This window comes from Dermacentor albipictus, chromosome 1, assembly GCF_038994185.2.
Source record: "Dermacentor albipictus isolate Rhodes 1998 colony chromosome 1, USDA_Dalb.pri_finalv2, whole genome shotgun sequence".
NCBI lineage: Eukaryota > Metazoa > Arthropoda > Arachnida > Ixodida > Ixodidae > Dermacentor > Dermacentor albipictus.
Window position 1 is genome coordinate 468,992,580 of NC_091821.1, and position 21,517 is coordinate 469,014,096.

The window sequence follows — 21,517 nt, forward strand, 5'->3', positions numbered from 1 at the left end:
CGCGAGAGCGAGGTTGAAGATAGGTGTCACTCGGAGCACTTTCGAAGCGAGCGTTCGGCGCGAGATCGCAGCGCCGCGGTGCGATCCCGCAGCTGCCCCCAGCGCCGGAGCCGTGATCTCTGCACTTTGGATCACGACCGTGTGCGTGTATGGCGCGTCACATATGCGCTCATCGCTTCTTGTGCTGACACTGGCGACACGAAGGATATGATTCATCTGAAAACATCGATGCTAAAACTGAAATCTAGAGTGATTTATCCTCGTTAGCCTTGTTTATTACTGAGCCCAGAAGGGCCGATAGCGAGTACACGTACTCGAGGGGTGATGTACGCTAAAGCTACCAGGCATACCAAGCATATGTCTGTATTTGAGCCTCAGAAATATTTAACGATTATTTTTTAGCTCACTAGGGAACGTGTAAGCGCACGAATCGCGCGAGCTTTGTTATCGGTGCGGTAAGATAGTAGTAGTGGTTGAACGCGGTTAAACGAAGTTTATCGAGCGATAGCTCGGTTTCGCTTGCTTTTGAAAAGGGCGAGGCCCTTAGTTTGCAGATTTAACTCTTGCATGTCTTGGTTTAGGCAAAGAGGAGGCTATTGTTTTGCAAGGAGTTAATGATGTTGCATGTCTTCTTGAGTGGAAGCTGACGGCTTGTTTGCCGGCGATGCGCACGAAGATCGTCGTGTGGTTGGTAAACTAGTCAGCTATGGAAACCATATCCGTTACGCAAACGTCTCAGCGTGCGGCTATGTGCTCGAACACCACGTTTATGGCTTAGTTGTTTCCCCCAGTGCAAAAAGAACATAAAAAAGGAGGGGAGGCCCGCAACACCATGAGGTAGCACGGGCTTAGACGCCAATCAAAATATAAAATATTGAGGGATCATCACGAATGATAATCCAAAATAAATGTGGATACAAATGCCAATAAAGTATGAAAAAAATTTTCTGAGCTTAAGCCAGAGGTATAATTAAGGATGTATAGGAGGAGGGAGTAAGTCAGCAAGATTAGCTGCTCGAATCTACCAAGTATCGTGCTCCTGTATGTTGCGTTGAGCCTTAGGCTCCGGCAGTGATGCGCTGTCATTTGGATGCTGCAGCTTTATTGCAGAAAGATTCGATATTTTAAATAGTCCATTCATCTTCCGTCGGTTGTGCATCTTCTGGCCAGGGGACAGAACTATGTGCACCCTTCCTGCTGCTGAGGTCCAGGTGCATCGCATATCAGCGTGGCAGGAGGCTGGGTCCGTGGTAGGCCGAGAGCAGCATGATCTGGTGATGACCTGAAAGCTCTAGATCATACATGCCCTGGATGGTCACCGAGCAGGCAAAGATAAATTATACATGCTAGTATGGGTCTGAAGGCAGTATGTTACGCAGCAGCAGATTGATAGAAAGAGATGTGAAGAGGTGGATAGGAAGGGAAAAAATTATGGGGTTTTACGTGCCAAAGCCACTTTCTGATTATGAGGCACGCCCTAGTGGAAGACTTTGGAAATTTCGGCCACCTGGGGTTCTATAACGCGCGCCTAAATCTAAGCACACAGGTTTTCTCGCATTTCGCCCCCATCGTAATGCGGCCGCTGTGGCCGGGATTCAATCCCGCGACCTCGTGCTCAGTAGCCCAACACCATAGCCACTGAGCAGCCACGGCGGGTGATAGGAAGGGAGGTAATGTAGATAGAGCAATCAGTTCGTAACATAGGCAACGGGGTATAGACCCCACCACGCTAGGCATGTACAGTGCTAATGGCACGAACAGACACGCAAAAGTAATGTGAAAGCGTGAAAGAGCGAGGAGAGAGACAGACCTCGCATGGCAGCGCGGCAGCGCACGGAGCAGAGTGTGATTTTCGTCAACTTGCATTTTACAGGTCTGAACTCTCGTTACTTCTGCTAATTTTTGTACATATCGCCTCTGCTGCCTCTGCTGCCTTACAGTCAAATTTTTGCTCCCCGACTGTCAAATTTTTGTACGCCTGTGTTTGAATCGTAACCTGTCCCAACGGGAACCGAGATAGCAGACCTAAAACGCGAATTCCGGAAGGAGTTAAGGGAACTAAAACAATCCTTGAAATTCATAAACAAACAGTATGAAGGCGTGAAAGAGAAATGTGCTATCGTCAAGGAAGAGAATGCAGCTTTGAAGGTGTCCAATGACCTTTTGGCCCAGGAGGTGGACAAATTGAAGGCTCAGGTCTGTGATAATCCTCTCAGGATAACTGCTCAGTATAAGTCTTCAAGAAACAAAAACGTCGAAGTGAAGGGAATTCCAGTTGCAAATAACGAGAACGTCGTGAACGTGCTTGGAAAAGTAGGTGAAGTGCTGGGCAAGCCTGTAAATGAGCAGGACATTGAGGTTTACCATCGTGTTCCTGTGCGGAACAGTGGGACGGATGGAACAGATGGGTCGAACCAGAACATTATTGCGGTCTTTAACCGGCGGTCGAAACGGGACGCAGTTGTTGAAAAAGCACGAAAGACGAGGTTCACTACAACTGAGCTAGGATTTGCCACTGAGCAACCCGTGTTTGTTAATGAGCACCTGGCCCCTCAATTAAAGAAGCTACTTGGAATGACTGTGGCGAAGAAGAAGGAAATGAAATGGCGCTATGCATGGGTGAGGGGAGGCAAAATGTTTGCTCGTAAGACGGAAAGTTCCTGTATGCTACGTGTAACATGTGAAGCCGACTTGGAAAAGATGATGTAGTTCTTTCCTATCTATTGGCGCGTTCATTCTCGTTCTTTTTGTTCTGATGGTTATGCCACGTGACGTTGTCTGCCCATGTGGCGGTGCCTATTTCTCATTCTTGCATTGCAATACGCAATCAGCTAGGCACAAACATGACGAACTAATGATGTTTCTTGCTGAGTTCGGTTTCAAATTTGACGTCATCATGTTGACAGAAACGTGGTACGAATCTGAAGGGGAAGTACTTTGCCTGCCTAGTTTTCAAACTTTTTTTTTAAATCGATCACATCGTCGTGGTGGGGGTGTTTTGCAACTTGTATCCGAGCACATGCCATGCAGCTTACTCACCGAATTCTCGATAGAAACGCCAGATTATGAAGCCTTGTCCTTACAGTATCAAAAATCTGTATTTGTTGTGTTGTGCTGTACCGCCCACCGAAAGGTAAACTGGACGCATTTCTTTCTTTTCTAGAGAGCGTGCTCAGTTTTGTATCATTAAATAGGCTGCACATTACAATTGGGGGTGACTGTAACATTAACCTATTGCAAAATACAAATCGGTCACGAGAATTGCAGGTAATTTTGGATTCATTTGGTTGCAAAAACGTTATAAATGAGCCAACACGCATCATCCACTCTTCTGAAAGCCTTCTGGATTTATTCGTAACTAACAGCATTGAAGACGGGATACAATCGGGTGTTGTCTCAGTAGCCGTGAGTGACCACTTACCTATTTATATGTTTTGTAAACACGGTGAAATTATGAAAAAAAGTGTGAATCATTCTGAGTCATTCATTGTTGAAGAGATAAATCCGAGAACATTAAACAACTTTAGGGAAGAAATCCAAAAAATAATTTGGAACCCTGTCTTTGAATGTGTAGACGCTAACAAAGCCTACAACATTCTCATTTCTATCCTTACTGAAGCCTACAGAACCTGCTTTAGGTTCAAAATGGTAAAAAAATCCAGGAAGATACGTAAGCCCTGGCTCACAGATGAATGTCTCAATATGATAAGAAAAAAATACGCGTTGTATTCCGTATTTCTGCAAAGGAAAAATCGTGCAGACTTTCTTGCTTATAAAAAACACAGAAACCTGGTGACTAAGTTTTTACGGAATGCTAAAAACAGCTATTTTGAAAACCTCTTGGCGAAACCGGGCGCTCGTGGTAATGAAATCTGGCGCGAAATGAACAAACTATTACAAAGGGGAAGCCGCCAAAATGAAGGACTTCAAATAATAATTAATAATGAAGCATTTCAAGGGCGAAATTTGGCGAACAAGTTTAATGAATATTTCATAAATCTGGTTGATAGCGTCCATGAGGACACTGCCACGAGCATGGACATGCTCCTGGACATGCAGATTACGAACAGTGCGTTTTTTGAGGCGGTATCTCCGGAGGAAATATTCTTAGTATTTTCATCACTAAAAAAACAGTAAAGCGCGTGATATAGATTGACTTCAAATAGGACCTATTGAGTTTGTACTCGATCTCGTGGTACCAGTTTTCACTCATCTGTTTAATACTTGTTTGTCTACACGTGTTTTTCCATACAAAACGAAGCTCGCAAAGGTTTCGGTGTTGTATAAGTCTCGAGACAAAAACGATTTATCCAATTACCGACCAGTGGCAATATTACCTGTTATTTCGGAAGGCCTGGAAAAAGTTATTTGTAATAGAGTGGCAACGTTTTGTAATAAGTTTTCGAATATAACGTCGCAGTAATACGGTTTTCGAAAGCAGGTGTCAACCGAACTGGCCCTATTGTAGAAAAAAGAGTACATACTTAATGGATTTGAGGAAAGGAAGTTAACCCTTGGCATATTTGTAGATTTTTCGAAGGCGTTCGACAGGATTAATCATACCACTTTATTATGCAAATTCGCACATTATGGGTTTCGTGGAATACCTTTAGAATTACTAAAATCATATCTCCAACAAAGAAAACAGTGCATCGCTATTTCAGGCGAATATTCATCTTTGCTTCCTGTGAAGGCTGGGGTTCCGCAGGGCAGTATACTGCGACCGATCTTATTCAATCTTTATGTTAATGATTTAATATGCATTAGTGATCAAGCATATTTTGTTATCTATGCAGATGATACTAGCATTTTCTTTCAGTCCAAGGATATTAAGGAACTCGCAAGCTTAGCAAATACTACCCTTGATAGATTGTCTCAATGGAGCACAGTAAATTCTTTAAACATAAACGCAGCGAAAACGAAATGTGTTTTATTTGCGCCGGTGCAAAAGCAAATAAATCGTTGCTTGGATATCTATTTTGACAATTCTAAAATCGAGGTTGCAAAACAGGTTAAAACACTAGGAGTCGTTTTTAATGAAAATTTGACTTGGGACGCTCACGTCGACCTTGTAGCTAAAAAGTTGGCGAGGGCATGTGGAATGATTTGCAGATTGCGACAGGTGATTCCACCGGAGCTGAAGCCTCTTCTATATAATGCCTTATTCCTCCCGGATATAAACTACTGTAACCTTGTTTGGGGGACAACATATCAAACAAGCTTTCACAAATTACTTGTAATACAGAAAAAGTTATTCGCCATATCGGAAATGCCCCATACGATTCCCATACGTGGGATTTGTTTCAGTCACTTAATGTCCTTTCTGTCAGGAATGCATACATATTTAACCTGTCCTTAAATTACAAGAGCAGCTTAAGACGCACAAATGAGCATTTTCTTCGAATGAGCTGCCTCAAAAAATCATTGCAGCTGCCGTACAGCGTAAGGCAAAGAGAAATATGGGAATTGCCATTTTCCCGAAGCAGTAATGCTTTTAACAGGTTACAATATTCAATTTTCAATTCAATTCAATTCAATTTTATTTCCCAGAAACATCTGGACGGCTTCCTGGCTAAAAGCTGCTAGAGCAGCTTGACAAAAGGCGCAGGAAGCCGTTATAAGGCATAGCGCACAAGTCACATAAAAAAAAAACAGGTATAATCGCAAGCAATGGAATGAAACACGATTTCAGTTTAAGAAATCAGTTTTGGAAGATACGTCAAAGAACAGCAAATTAATTATTGAAAGAAAGAAACAAAGTTGAGAACAGGTAATGAAAAGATACAAAGTTGAAGTTCATTCTCAAATAACAATTTCAAAATGCACTATACCCTACTAAAAAATCCTATTTGTTTTCAAACGGGTTTCATCAAATAGGGTTATGGAACGGGACCCCGTTTGATCCTGTTCAGTCCTGACCTGTTTAAATCCCGTTTGTTCCTGTTTAAACCTGACCCGTTTAAATCCTGTTTAAACCTGACCCGTTTAAATCCTGTTTAATCCTGACCCGTTTAAATCCTGTTTAATCCTGACCCGTTTAATCCCGTCCTATCTAACCAAGACCTGTTTGCCCCTGTTCAGACCTATTTTTTGCTACATTCATACCAGGTCCTTTCAGAATGGATTGATGTTGCTTAATATAATTTACTCTTTACACATATTTTGTGCACTTGTGTATTTGCGATCAGCATTGAAGAGAAGTAGATCTGCATTAGGTTCGCAACAAGAAGCCACTTTCATATGTAGGTTTGCCTGGTACATTGCTTGATACGAAGATGAACACAATTTTCGGCATAAATTGATTAGCACTACCAACACTGATGTGATACATTATGAACAAGTTTTGTATGACCCACGAGTACGTTGTCTATGTATGACCTACAAGAAAATGCACCCTGAAGAAGATTGTACCTCCTTTTCATATTTATACTACAAGTATGCAAATGTAATTCTTGCTAGTTTAGTATATGTTCGATTACTTGTACTCGTCTTAATGCAGTGCTTCTTGCTGTAATGGTTTGTACACAAATCCACAGTAAAGTGTAATTTTGGGGTGAAAAATGTCAGGCAAAGTATTGGCATGTACTTGTAATTGAAAAAGACAAGTATACTTTACGTAGGTATTTCTGTACACCCACTTGAGCTTTCATTAAGCCTGAAGTCCTCCGGCCTAAATAAAAGCATGTCATAAATGTCTCAAGCACTGTTATTGGACCTTCTAACGGTATTTCGATGCATCCAGTCTGCCGAGAGAAGACCGCTGGAGTGGGTTGCTTGGGTGAGAGCGAGCAGGGCACCTGAAAAAGTAAAGCCAATAATTTATCTTGACTCATGCAACAGGTTAGCACATAGGCAAATTTGCCTATGTTCTCACAGATAAGAAAGGTTCAGCATTCCGGTCATAGAAGATAACGAATACATCTTATTGAAAAATATGTGGTTTCATGCACTGCCTATGTTTCAAGGGAACATGGATTACTGTGGGAGAATAAGCTGTCATAATTAGCAGGCGATTGAAGCAAGTCTTATAGGAAAAAGATGGACACATCGTTTGATTAACAATAATTACTAGTATTGAAGCAACAGAATACAAACATGAAATACCTTTAAAAACAACACCAACAGGTTGAGATAATAAATTATTCAGAAACTAAACCCGTCTGCCAGCAAAATACCGTAGTGTACTGGCTTTGACATTGCGCTGCTCAGGCAGAGGGCATGGGATTGAATCCCAGCCACAATGGCTGCATTTAGATGGCAGGGAAATGCCAAAACCCCTATGTAAGGTCTATTGGGTACATGTTAAAGGAGACTAGGGATCCCGCCAACTTGAAGTTATAAAAACCGGGGTAAATTTCGAGATAAGTAAACTCACAAAAGTAGAAGGCCCTGGCCATGCGAAGACCATATAAAGGCTTTTAAGGTAGGTACCAGCAGCCGCTAAATTTCTTGCAAAAGCGAAATATAGCAGAAGCGGTATTTTTCCGTAGATCACTTTTGCAAGGTATTTTACAATTTGACACCCGACATGTTGGGCATCTACGGGCAACAGCAATTCTGGCACAGATCATAGCAAACACTGTTGCACCTAGGTATACATAGACAAATAGGTATAGGTACAGTCGCCGACTGATTTTCCGGACATGATTACTCGGTCTGCTTCACGGCACCGCCATTCTCCCCATGGACCATAATATATAACAACTTCCGAAAATTCGGACGCCTTGCAACCTCTCGTCTGATTTTTCGGACACTCCTTGAGCCAACTTGATCGAGAGCACCATGCACCGACTCTCACCGTTGCATGGTTCTACTTGCTGAACGCCATTTTTGTTTTGAACGAAGCCTCCTTGGTGCCCCACGAAGTGGCGCTACTACAAATCCCTGCTCATCATCATCGTTTCTGCCTGGTTTGTTGCTACAGCAGTTCTGGTCTCAGCTTAGTATGCGATGCCAAGACAATCCAGCAGCTGATTTGTTTGTTTCTTCATGCACGACGCTGCAAGTAGGCCAGGTTTTTTGTTTGTGCAACTGATGCCGGCGTGACGATGTTTGACGAAGCAAGATGGGCCAATTCATTTCACTAATATTTAGAATAGCTACCTGTAAGCACCACCTACCTTTCAACAACATTTGCAAAGCAAAAAACCTCATCCTGAAAATCTGCACACGAAGACATCGGTAGCATCATCAGCGTGGGGCCTCAAGATAATTCGGCAAGCCAAGAAATTACAGACAGCACGAGTGCAATCATGCCAACAGGAAATCTGTGGCTGAATAATGCACCTTCTACCACTTGGCAGACAGTGCATTTTCGCAAGGCCCTAACTACGGCAGATCATTGTTAAGGAGTTCCCGAATGCACAACTCTATGCCATTTTCCCGCTGACTCTAGGGAAGCACCTCTGCACAGTTGCAAGAAAAAAAGCTAGATGCCCCAAGAGAAATGAGCCCATTCAAGCCATGGAAGTTATGTTTACCTCGTCTTCCTACAACTACTCTAAACCTAGGACTGCTGTTTTGCACAAGGGAACAAACGTCAACATTGGTGCCTCGCCCAACACAAGTGGTCTGCGCCGTAGAAGGTGCCATCAGTCAGCCCACAGATGAGGCCCACACCAGTGCTGTCAGTGTGCTGTACAAATTGCAGAAGCACAGCCTACAAGCTTGTCTGCCTTAGTGTGACCGCAATAATGAACGAAAACAAACGAATCAAGTTTGTTTCGTGCTGAGAACAGTTGCCTCATGCTGGATTTTCCTACAATTCTTTCTAAGCACAGATAATGCTTCGTTTGTTGTGTAGGCATGTAAATAATGAAAAGGCCTGCATCACTATCTCTGAAAAAAATAATGTAAGAAAGCACGTACAGTACACAGGTGCAGTGTCTATCACATACCATTTCGTGCAGTAGAGGCTACATCGGATAAACCGGCAAATGTATAAATGACTGGCAGCGTGACCAAGCAAACTTGATGTGTGGGTCAGTCAGCAGTGGTAGTGCACTACTCTCGGTGCACATGCACCTATGTTTAAAAGCTGCTTGATCGTGACAAAATAAAAAGACAAAAGCGCTGGAGAGATATCTGAAACTTTTCTTATATGTATGACGAGGAACCTGGCACTAGCTCCCCATGCAGAGAATTACTAGACAGTGAGACTGCTTCTTATCATTGTAAAAAAAATGTCACACTCACCATGTGATGCATCCTTTTCGTTTCTGTGCGAACAATATGTATTCAGATCTATTCTCCCCCTTTCACCTTTTGCACAATATTACTGTGCGAGCTATAATACTGAACTGTTAGTAGCACTCTGTCCTGTTGCCTCCTTTCTTTCCTTGTGAATTGTGTGCTAAATACGGCTTTTTTGGTGAAAGAGTGCTAGTTTAACGCATAAACTAGCGCCGTGGCACTTTGCAATAAAGGACTGTTATAATTCTCTAAAAATATGTCCATGCAGAACAGTGTCAAAAGAACACCTTAAAGAAAGAGCATGAGTGTATCTATCATAAAGACCAATCCTTGTCTTTTTTCCTTAACATAATTTTCAATACCGATATTGAAGTACAAGCTCACCATATTATATCACCTTGTCAATGAAGCAAGGCACAATGGCGCCCAACTGTCGCGGGACCAACTTGGATGTGGAGATCAGCGCAGATCAGCAACATAGCATGGTCTGCTTACACTTCTTCTCCAGGTCCAGCCATACCTATAGCAGCTATAAAACAAGTGAGCTTAGAATAACAAGCGAAACAATATAAAAAGTGGCAGTGAACAAAGCAACTTTCGTTAGGCATAAATAGGATCGCATTGCTGACATTATGCACATAAGTAACTTCATTTTGAGCAACAAAGCATCCAATTTAAGAAACATTATATGTATGAGCTATCTATGTGAGAAAGATTAATCGAACGCCCTCTATTTGCTACACCCCTCCCCTTATGCATGGATGTCTCCCTGACTGAGTGAGCTGGGCTGATCCCAGGTATAGTGTAAGTAAAGGGTGTCACTTGGTGGGCCAATCTCGATACCATTGCATGACTTGTACAATAATTTTAATGTGTATTGTAATGCTGGCCATCCTGCAGGCACTGCAACATTATAGCACCCATAAGGCTAATGGTATTACCTGATAAGGTTAACTACTAAGTGTCCCCAGAAGCATAACTCGGCATGTATACTCGGAGGCCATTATTATAAGAGAAGCAATAGCAGAGGTGAAGCTTTATCTTGTGCCATATGCAAAATGGCCGAGCACGCCCAGCTTTTGGTTACATTCTCACTTGTGACCACTGCAACAGGCTGACTGACATGCGTAACCAGCAGTTTGTAGGACCACATTTTCATAACCTGCATTTTTTTTTACATCTGAAGAGATCAGCCTCAAGCTCCATGCTGCGCTGCACTCGAGAAGCATTATAAACTGGCAACATTTAAATGCTATGCTGCATGGTTTGTTGCATGCTTTAGGAATTTACTTATTTATTGTACACATAGCTCATAGTCTCCAGTTGGAGTATTGCATGAGGTGGCAAGAAAACAAATTCTGAACTAACAAGGAGAACATTCAACAAAAGTCAGACCAAAGAAAAAAAAATAACATACTCTCATAATGGGACTATGTATCTGGCAGCTAGCTTATAAAAAAGACAATTAGGAATGTTTTACTACTGGTAGCGCTTTAGGGGATGGAATGTAGAATTCCAAGCATCATAGACTTTTCCCGTATTCACAAACCAACCTTATACTTATCTTTTGCCTTCCTTACCTTTTCAGTGCCTTAACGCGTTTCATAAACAAACCTTATGCTTAAGTCGAACCTTTCCTTAACCTTACCGGCTCGGAAAAGGAGCGTTCCTTAAGGTAGCCCGGCAGCTACCTTAAGGCGCCACTTATTATGGCCGACCACGCAAGCAGCTTTTCGGAGCTAGTCGATTTTGTCGCCTTATTAAGGGAAGCCGATGTTCGCGAAGCCCTTCCTTATGTAAAGCTCATCCAGCGTGTACTCAGGGACCGTCAGAATGTCATGGAGATGTACAACGACGGCGAGTTTCTTGGCAGGTTCCACTTTTCAAAACGAGCGGTGGTACACCTTTTCTCCATCCTGCCACTTGCTCCGAGCCCAGACGATCGCGGTTCGCCCGTGCCGCCACTTCTCTTTCAAGTTGTCCCAACACTTGCGTAGCTGATGCTCCGTGCACGGGTGGACTCCGTTCTTACTGTTGAACTGTTCTTCTATCTGCTGCCATTTCTTTTTCTTCTCGCTCAGGGACACCGCATCAGTACGCTTGATCTCCAGCACGTTGCTCTCTCGTCACCAAGTCAATCAAAGTTCCCCGCTCCTCCTCCGTAAAGTTGATTTTTTTCCTCTCAGTGGCCATTCCCACAACAGATCTTACAATAAGCAAACGAACACTTCAAAACACAAATAAATGAACAAATAAGGAAATAAATAAATAAATATGTGCAATATTTACAGCATCTAAAAGTACAAAGCGCAAGTTATAGCTAACACACAAGAGAAAAAGTGAAGCAACTGCGCTCGAGCACTGCAAAATGGAAATGGAAAATGAGGCACCGCAAATGAAAAAAAAAGCGGCAACGCGTGTTGCCATGGCAACACGCGTTGCCGTTTTTTTGCGCGTCTCTCATCTGCAGATGAGAGACGCGCAACAGCTAGAACTCGCTCTTTCCACATTGCTTTTTCACAACGCGTAATAATGCGCCATCCAATTTTTATATTTATTGTTCTCAGCGACAAAAATGTGTTTCCTTTTTAATAACTGAGTGGTTTAAGGCCAAGAAAAGTTCATAGCCTCGCACCCATGCTCATCTCTTATGACGATAAGGCTGCCTTCGATAAGGACGCCTTTTCACCCAATAAGGGACGCTTCTGAATCATACCTTGGCCTTTTCTCAACCTTATACTTTCCTCATCCTTATAAAAGGGCGCCTTATAGCGTTAAGATGAGGTTGGTTTGTGAATACGGGCCTTAAGCCACCTTTCGTGGTTTTTTGTTTTGAAGTCCTATTCTCTGTACTATTATAGAAATGAATAGCCCCCTCCAAAATAAAACAAAGAAAACATGTAATGCACAGTAATGTAACACAATAATGTAATGCACAACAGTGAATACTTAGAAAAATGTAATTAAGAACATGGAGTCTATGTGGGCACAGATGTTAGATGTCTACATGAAAGCATAATAATAAAGGTGGGCAGAGCATTTATGCTATTGTCGGGCAACCTGCTGCAAGACATACAGGTAAAAGGATATGCATGCCTCACAACACAGTCCCTAAAAATATATGTCACAATACAGTGAGTAGGTATATCATGCTTATCTACAATAGCTCCTAATTATATTTATTTCAGAGGGGGCTACCTATGAACCTTGATCAAACTGAAGGTGGGCCAAATTCTAAATATACGATTCAAGTAGACAGAAAAGGGACGTAATGAATATGGCATCTACAGCAAAAGTGTTGTACATTATTGTTGTACATTATGTCATACCTGCCAACCTGTGAACATAATATTTTGTAAAAATGCTGCAGACACTAAATTCTTTGTTGGGGACATAACACACATTATTTTAAAGCTTGCTCTCAGCACCCCCATTGTTGCATACACACACACATTATTAATAAAGGGAAAATCGCACATCCACCCACTCGTAGCAATTGCTACAAAAGAAACCCGTACGGATTCCTCGAAAGGAAAGCCTCATAGTTGAAAAAAAGAAACCGTCCAGGTCCGGGACTCAAACCCGGGACCACCGTCTTTCCGGGACAGCCGCTTTACAATCTAAGATAACCAGGCAGCTAGCAGATGGCCGGGCGAATTCGAATTTGTCGACAACATGAAGCAAAGGCAAGGGTGTGACGTAATAGTTCTGCGGAAACGCGCAAGGTGTAGAGAGGTAATTAATAGGGGAAATAGAGAGGTAATTAATATAGGGGAAAAAATATTATGTCAAAACTTGCCTTTGCTTCGTGTTGTCAACTAATTCGACTTCGCCCTGCCATGTGCTAGCCACCTGGTTATCTCAGATGGTACAGTGGCTGCCTCGGAAAGGTGGCAGTCCCGGGTTCGAGTCCCGGACCAGGACGAATTTTTCTTCAACTGCGCGGCTTTCCTTTTGAGGAACACATACGGGTTTCCTTTGTAGCAAATGCTACGATGTCTGATTTTCCCTTTAATAATTACTTCTCTCCACCTCGTGTGTTTGCGCATAACTATTACGTCACACACACATTATCAACCATTATTTAACTTGTCGTGCAGCACAAAAAGCAGCAGCGAACTTGAAACCAGTAACTGACAGCTTTGTTTTTTCTTTAGATTACAGAGCTTTTACAGCGTGTTTGCTGCTGCCGCTTTACGCTGCTTCATGAATTTATCTGACCAAACTTCCCTAAAGCAAGTGCCCCTCTGATGTTCTCGTTAGAGATATTGCATCGCTAATAATAAACCATTACAAGTACCATTACAATTAATTTTTACGTGCATTTTAACAATGTCATGCCTTTAATCTCTCAACAGCTTTAAAATATCTTAACCAACACAACTTCATTGTCTTTCTAAAGTGACATCCATAAAATTGTAAAATGAGCCCACATTTGTAAACCCACGGAAAATTCAGGAGAGTTTCCAAACATGGATGATACCAACGAAATTTGCAGCTTGTGTAAGTGGCAGCAACTGCTTTGCACACACCTTGTCACAGCATGCACATCAGGTACTTTGCCGTGCTGTTGAGGCTGCAGAAGTGCCGCAGGTGCATATCTGGAGGTGCCTCTGGTTCACAAAATCTTGCCATCCCTAAACAATAATAAATGCTTAATTTATTGTAATCTCTGCTGAAACTGCAAACTTGTGATATAAAAAGATCACGTCATATTTTGAAAAAAGTCTCTACAACCAGTTACATGAAGCTGCAACTGGTTGTGCAAATATCTGACCGTAACATCACAGGCGGTTAAATAACACGTAAATCGAACTGTAGCAAACATGAATCTACTATGAAAAGGTTCACACAAACGTACAGCTGTATAACGTGAAATGTGAGTTGTACTATCAAAAAATTTCTTAGGACATGAAAAGCGTTCCAAAACCTAATTTGTTTATGCGGCGCAACAAAGCACTGCTCCCAAAGGACGATGCGCTCAAAATTTCAACAGACCACCTCTTTTTCTGGAGAGACAATACAGAAAAGAGAAAGATTTGTCGATTAAAAAGAAACATTGCTTTTGTAATTTCGGCTTCTCTGCAAGATCGGAACCCTTTACAAGTACACGAAAACACACAGGACACTAATACACGTCATCTGACGACACTCTATAAACAGACGAATTTCCATACAAGCTGAAAATCTGGCCATGCGTCGACGAAGAAATCGGGTGCTATCTCGCGCAGCTGTTAGCTGTGAAGACGACACATGGACGTACTACTTCTGGAAATGCCTATACCATTTCTCAATGAAAAATTATGTACACAAACAGTAACTTTCTTTGCTTGAATTTTTGTGCCCATTTAGATCAAAGAACCACCCGCGCTAGCGTGCTTCATAGGTGAAAGTAAATAAACCACAGATAGAGCTGTTGGTAACATGAATACGTTTTAGGGCAATTTCCATGGAACTTTTTGCTAAATGTGCACTGCGACATGAAGAACAACCATTTGAAAAGCACATTTATAATTCTTGCTGCTTTACTCATTCGGATTCGGTTGTTGTACGGATCTTGCGATACGTACAAGAACGCACACTTCACGAACCATAGACAGGAAGAATGCGCGCAAGCGCCGGACTTACCTTTCTAGGCGTACTCGGAAAACGCTCCTTTTAGCGTCACAGGTGCCGCGGCATCGACTGCACCAACGGTCCTTCCGGCGCACACACTGTTGAATTGCGGATCAACTACAGGACGTAAGAGCACAATTTTCACCAAATTCTTCCGTACAGTGTGATACGATGCGAGAGTGCCAGAGGAGGAGATCCTTTTCGTGAGCCCGGAACAAAGAAAGTGGCGAAGGCTCATACCTTCGACATCGGCGCACCACACGAAGGATACTGCGGGCTACATTACGCGGTCCCAGGGGTTTTGTGATTCTCAATGAATACAAAATGCACCACAATTACTCTCGGCACAGCGTACACACGATTAAACAACTGCATCGGACGGCGTCAATGCAGCGCGCACTCACATGTAGCTAAGGCTGAAGACGGCAAAATAATATCACCTGTAACTTTACCGGCGCTATCTGTGCTGCCATCTGTAGGCCGCCACCGAAAGCGACCGTGCTTTCGGTGATCTCATGGATGGTGACGGCGTTGTATTTCGATGTTATGCGAGTCGTACAGCGTCTTGTACGACGTGTTTCAGCAACGTTGCTTTTAATAGAGAGGACGGCAATGTGCGTATACGCCGTATAGACGTCTCACCCATTTGAATAACACAACAGGAAATTTTCAGTCTGTCGTATTTTGGGACGTTGTGACTGTCGTTCTGTTCTCTGTAGTGTGACGTCTTGTAGTCGAAAATTCTGTAGCTTCTGATCAATATATTTGATTAAAAATTGACAGAGACCTCTTTAAGGATAAGAAAAATTATTAATACAAAAAAAAGAAAGTAGAAAAAAAAAGCTGTCGCACAGGATTTCAACTGCGGACCTCACGATTTCGAGACAAGCATCGTACCACCGCACCACGCCGAACACGCCCGCACCTCACCTAGGCCAGCAATATAAATCTCGCTCTGGGTTGCTGTTTACATTTACATTTTAAAAGCCAAGACGCGCTTTCACTTCACCGGTCGCGTCAACTGCCGTATCTCTATATGCGCAAAAGTGTTGTTACCATCGACAGGTACATCGTGGAATGCTAGAACATCAATTTTGCTGTAACGATATCCATATTTAATAAGAGATTCAGAAATAGACAACGGTGACCGGGGACACTGAAGGTTTTTACTGGTAATTTCGACAGTTGTCTCTTGCTCTTTACACTTTTGAGCTCGCATATAATTCGTGCGTTCAATGCAAAATAGCTACATAAACACTCGTGGGTGAGTCTTGATCCGGACAGTATACTGGCTTCTCACGGCAGCGCTGTACCAGATTAATGAGACCCGAGCGAGAAAGCTTTTCACGCAACTTTGTGGAACAATCCAAAACTTCTTTTCCGCTTCGCATAAGCTCGTGCAATATTTCTGGGAAATTAACTAATGTGTCAGTGTAACCGCACATGTAAGTCCACAGGACTGTGTGCCCCATCTTACCAAATAAAACAAAGCGGATACGCAGCCATTCCCGCAGATGGTATGATTTTGATCAGCGGCCGATTTTGAGGAGGCCGGTAGCGCGTTGCTGGTGCCGCGTCGTCACGGCACAATTATAACAATTGGCCACGTCGACTTTAATACCGGTGTCGGTGCTATCAGTATTGCCGGCTTCAGGGAAGCACGATTGAATACCGCGCAAGAGAAAAGTGCAGTGTACACCACCGATGCGAAGCTGACATTTTAAAGGGCCGCGACGGAAAGTGCTTCTGTTGCGACTTCAGAACGCTTGGCCGTCGCGACCGAATGTTTCTGTTGCGACGTCAGAATTGCTGTCGTAACGTCAGAAATGTCTGTCGCAGCTACAGAAACGTTAGGAACTTCTGTCGTACAACAGAAATTTCTGTATTTGCAGCAGGAATTCCTGTTGTCTTTTTCAACTGGGCAGGACCGGGAATCGGTTTGAAATTCGCAGCTAGCATATCGCAGTTTGGTCTGTGAATGTTCCGAGGTGTTCACGCAATTTCTGTAGAGCTTGATAATGGCCCAATTTAGCACTAGGGGTTAAATTGTCAGGATGTCGAACAATAAAAAAGCTCCTCCCCAGTTATATTCAAGCATTAAACTGGTATGCATGATGCCATCCAGTATAGTTGCCACAAAGCTCCAGATTAAACCAGCTTTTGTGACAAACAGGCGACCCTATATGGTGCCACTGCGTCCAGTATAAGCCAGTTTAGTTGCAAACAGGGCTCCTGTTAAGACCCATTTCTGCGTGAACTGGTCATGCCTATACCTGCTTGCATGCCAAACGGGACCCCGTTCAGACCTGTTCGTGTGTGAACTGGTCCTGTTTATACCTCTTTGAATGCCAAACGGGACCCCGTTCAGACCTGTTCGTGTGTAAACTGGTCCAGTTTATACCTGTTTGAATGCCAAACGGGACCCCGTTCAGACCTGTTCGTGTGTAAACTGGTCCAGTTTATACCTGTTTGCATGCCAAACGGGACCCCGTTCAAACCTGTTCATGTGTAAACTGGTCCTGTTTATACCTGTTTGTTGCTAAACAGGTCCCTGTTAGAACCAGTTTAAACCTGTATAACCCAGTTTGAATTTAAATAGGATTTTCCAATAGGGTACGCAACCAGTAGGCATGAAAACACAAAATGAAAAAAAAACAATATGCCTTACAACACGATACATAAGCAATCGCAAACACTCTGTACATAACAATACACAATAGGCCAAAAAAACACGATATCAAACCAAATGGTCATTCACAATACGCTGGATATTTTATTTAGTTACAGTTCCACAACATATGTTCGAAGCTGCCTTCTACTATATACAGCAGTATTTTGGTGCTTGTTAAGTGTTAGGGGAACATTGTGAGCAAGTGACTGAAGTTTGTAATTTGTACGAAAATGTGGTATCGCCCACATATCAGTGCAGCGCGTGTTAACAGTCGACGAGTAACGTTGTAACGATGCCAGAGAAGAGAGGTAATTAACGATTTTAGTTGATGAAAAATTAAATAACTGCAATAACCGAAATTCATACATTTTATCCGCGCGAACTATATTATGATTTAGAAATGCTTCTTTCGTGGTATCTGTGCGTTCAAGATTTGAAATTTGCCGTATAATTCTTTTTTGTATGGTGACAATCTTATTTATATTAGTTTTTGTTGTGGTAGCCCAAACCAGGTTGCAGTAGTTTATGTGTGAGTAAAACAGAGCGTAGTAAATTTGAAGCTTTGCTTGTAGTGGAAGAATACTACGACAGCGCGATAGTACCCCTGTAACTGCAGATAACTTTCGACAAAGAAATGCGATGTGAGTATCCCATTTCAAAGTTGAAGAAAGATATATTCCTAGAGTTTTGTGGTCACTGACAATGGCGACAGGCTGGTGTTCATAACTAAGCTGATGGAACGAGGAAACCTTTTTGTTCTTTGCACAGAATATCATCGCCTTCGTTTTAGTTGCATTAATCCTGAGTCTATTCTTTTTTGACCATAAAGACACCTTATTGAGAACTTCATTGCATTTCATAATTGTTTGATTTAAATTAGAACCGCAGACAGTAAAAGTGGTATAATCAGCGTATATCATAAATTTAATTTCGGTGTCTATCAGGACAATGTCATTAATATAAATATTAAATAAAACTGGACCCAGTACGCTACCCTGAGGCACTTCGTGCGGGACGGGTAAAAAAGATGAATTGTTATTGTTAATAAAGACACATTGCTGTCGATCACGCAGGTATGACTCAAGCAAGGCCAAAGGTTTCCCGCGAATCCCGTATTGAGTAAGCTTTGTCGTAAGAACGTCGTGGTTAATGGAATCAAAAGCCTTACTAAAATCCAAAAAAAGACCTACTGTATACAACTGTTGTTCAATGTTTCCTAGGATGGTTTCCTTTAAGGATAATAACGCTAATTCTGTAGATCTTCCCGCTCGGAAGCCAAATTGAGAATCTGTTATTACATTTTTTATGTCGAAGAATTTCGTTAATCGTGAAAATATGATTTTTTCCAACCCCTTAGAAAAAACAGATAGAACAGAGATTGGTCTGTAATTCGATGCATTGTTTTTGTCTCCCCCCTTGTATATTACTGATACTCTAGCCTTTTTCATGGCATCGGGAAAAGTTCCACTCTCCATCGCTAAGTTAAAGATGTAAGTAAGTGGGGAAGTGATGAACGGCAAAACATGTTTGACGGGTTCAACTTGGATGTTGTCGATATCTAGAGCCTTACTATTTCGCAATATCATGAACGTGCTGTGGATTTCATGTTCGTTAGTTGGTTCGAGAAATATACTGTCAACAAAATTGCTATATTGTGTGCCGATGTCTGGTGGGCTGTTATCGGCTACATTTACATTAACAAAGTGAGTATTAAAATAGTCTGCAAGCTCTTTGCCTTTAAGTTCACGGTGGCCTACAGTTAACGTTTTGATAGAAGGCATACTGGTATTACGACCGAGAACATCATTTATTTTCTTCCAAGCAACATCAGGGCGTTGCCGAGTAATATGTCCAAAAATGTGTTGATAATAGTTTATCTTGGACCGCCGCAACTCTGTGTTAAGCCGATTTCTAAATGTCTTAAATTGTTTGAGCGTTTTTTCTGAACGCGTCCGCAAAAAAGAATGATAGAGGCGATTTTTATTTTTTATCATGTTTATATGTTCTTGAGTCACCCAAGGCTTCCGTATCTTATTAGATACCTTCATCGCTATGAGCGGGAAATGTCGTGTGTAAATGCGCACAAAAGCCTGCAGGAATTCTGTGTACGCATCATTTACATTGGTTTTATGAAACACAGATGACCAATCATGGTTCATGACGTCTTGTTTAAATGATACGAGCCTGTCCTGTGTAACTCGCTGAACAATCAAAGGCTCAGTTCTGGCATCCCTTTCCGCGGAACGAGAGGAGTAAATAAGGAAGACTGGGCAATGATCGCTTAAATCCGATGCTACTGTGCCAGCACTGCAAATGGTAGTGTCAATATCAGTAATAAGAAGGTCAAGCGCAGTAGCGCTATATTGTGTTACTCGGGTTGCAGTGGTAATTAAGTTGACAAAACCGTAAGAAGACAGCGTGGTGTTGAACTCACGGACAGACGTATCTTGGTCCAGGATATTTAAATTAAAGTCCCCACCACAAACTAATAATAATATTTGGGGTTTTACGTGCCAAAACCACTTTCTGATTATGAGGCACGCCGTAGTGGAGGACTCCGGAAATTTTGACCACCTGGGGTTCTTTAACGTGCACCTAAATCTAAGCACACGGGTGTTTTCGCATTTCGCCCCCATCGAAATGCGGCCGCCGTGGCCGGGATTCGATCCCGCGACCTCGTGCTCAGCAGCCCAACACCATAGCCACTGAGCAACCACGGCGGGTCCACCACAAACTAGGTAATAGTTGTTCTTACTTATGTAATCTAGCAGCTGTTCGAATAAATCTAAAAAACGCAGCACATCCCCTGTCGGAGGGCGATAGATAGCGGAGAAAATTTGCTTTTTGCATACCAGAGTAAGAATTTCATAGTCGTCGGTGATTCTGGTAAATTCTGAAACCATTTCGCATTTTTTTTTATCTGTAACATACGTGGCAACTCCACCTCCTCGTTTACTATTCCGATTTATGTAGAAAGCATTGTAACCGGCTAGATTTAATATTTGGGAATCATTTTGATACCAGGTCTCCGAAAACATGATTATGCTGAACTTGAAAGAAAATTGGTCTAAGAAGAAAGCGATGGAATCCTGCTTGTTGTTGACAGAACGTATATTAATGTGTAGGGCTGATTCACACGATAAATCATAAAGCTGAACTGTGTGTGGCAAACAAAACTCCTGATAGTTCATCGCGTCTTCGCTGTTTCAAGCAGAAACGGAACTCCCTTCACTGCACCACAGCAGAGCCCCGCACGTCGGCGGGCGCTTCGCTTGGTGTACCGGTAACCTGACGAGCACAGATCTTGCTGACATCATTTATATTCGTTATCGACACAATGGGTGAATCATCAGCTTCTTTAGCGAAAATCTTCCCATTGTATGACCAAACGCTTTTCCAGTGGTATTCATGTTTCCTTTTGACAGCCATGGCAAGTAGTTTATTTAGGGCGGAGCAAAGATGTTCGTTTACGTAAACTGGTGTTGTGTTCTGAAGGCCAAGGTCATTGTTCGTTAGTCGAGTTTTCTTCGCTTTCTTAAGCACAGCGTCGCGTTTTGTGCGCGATTTGAACTGGACAATAATATGAGACCTATCAGCGTTGCGCGTAGGCACGCGGTGGCAGACCTCGATATCACCGTCGTCAATAGGCTCATTTATTGCAGAGCCAACTTTGGAAAGGATTTCATTCACAGATTCGTTGTCTTTCCTGATTACTCCCTGTATCTCTAGATTGGCCTTCCTCGAGTATTGCTCCATGTGAACAAGGCGCCTTTCTAAGTCTTGCAGCGTGCTTTCCATCGCTGCGTGCTTTGCGTGAAGCGCCTCGTTCTCAGATGCAAATCTAGCATTTCTTGTTGTCTCAGCGTTCAGTTTTTTTTGTTAGCTCTTTAATGCTTCCGTGAGCATACTCAAGGCTCTTAGCCAAAGCTTGCTGCTCGATTTTCAATTCACGGACCTCGCTCCGTATTTGGCGCTCGACTGCTTCGCGGTGTTCCTTCAGCTCTGCCCTCATTTCTTCTTTTAGTTTCAAAAACTCTG

At 42.6% G+C, this 21,517-nt stretch overlaps 1 protein-coding gene and 1 long non-coding RNA gene across 2 annotated transcripts in view; both read right to left on the reverse strand.

The window, feature by feature from the left end:
* Nucleotides 1-21,517, reverse strand: part of LOC135896913 (uncharacterized) — a 257,402-nt gene that overhangs the window by 53,495 nt on the left and 182,390 nt on the right. The window lies entirely within an intron of this gene.
* On the reverse strand, nt 852-15,252 carry LOC135909806 (uncharacterized). Its single transcript, XR_010566805.2, has 4 exons — nt 14,821-15,252; nt 13,725-13,829; nt 9,577-9,721; nt 852-6,797 (listed from the first exon to the last, which is right to left on the reverse strand). It is a non-coding gene; the product is annotated as an uncharacterized lncRNA (long non-coding RNA).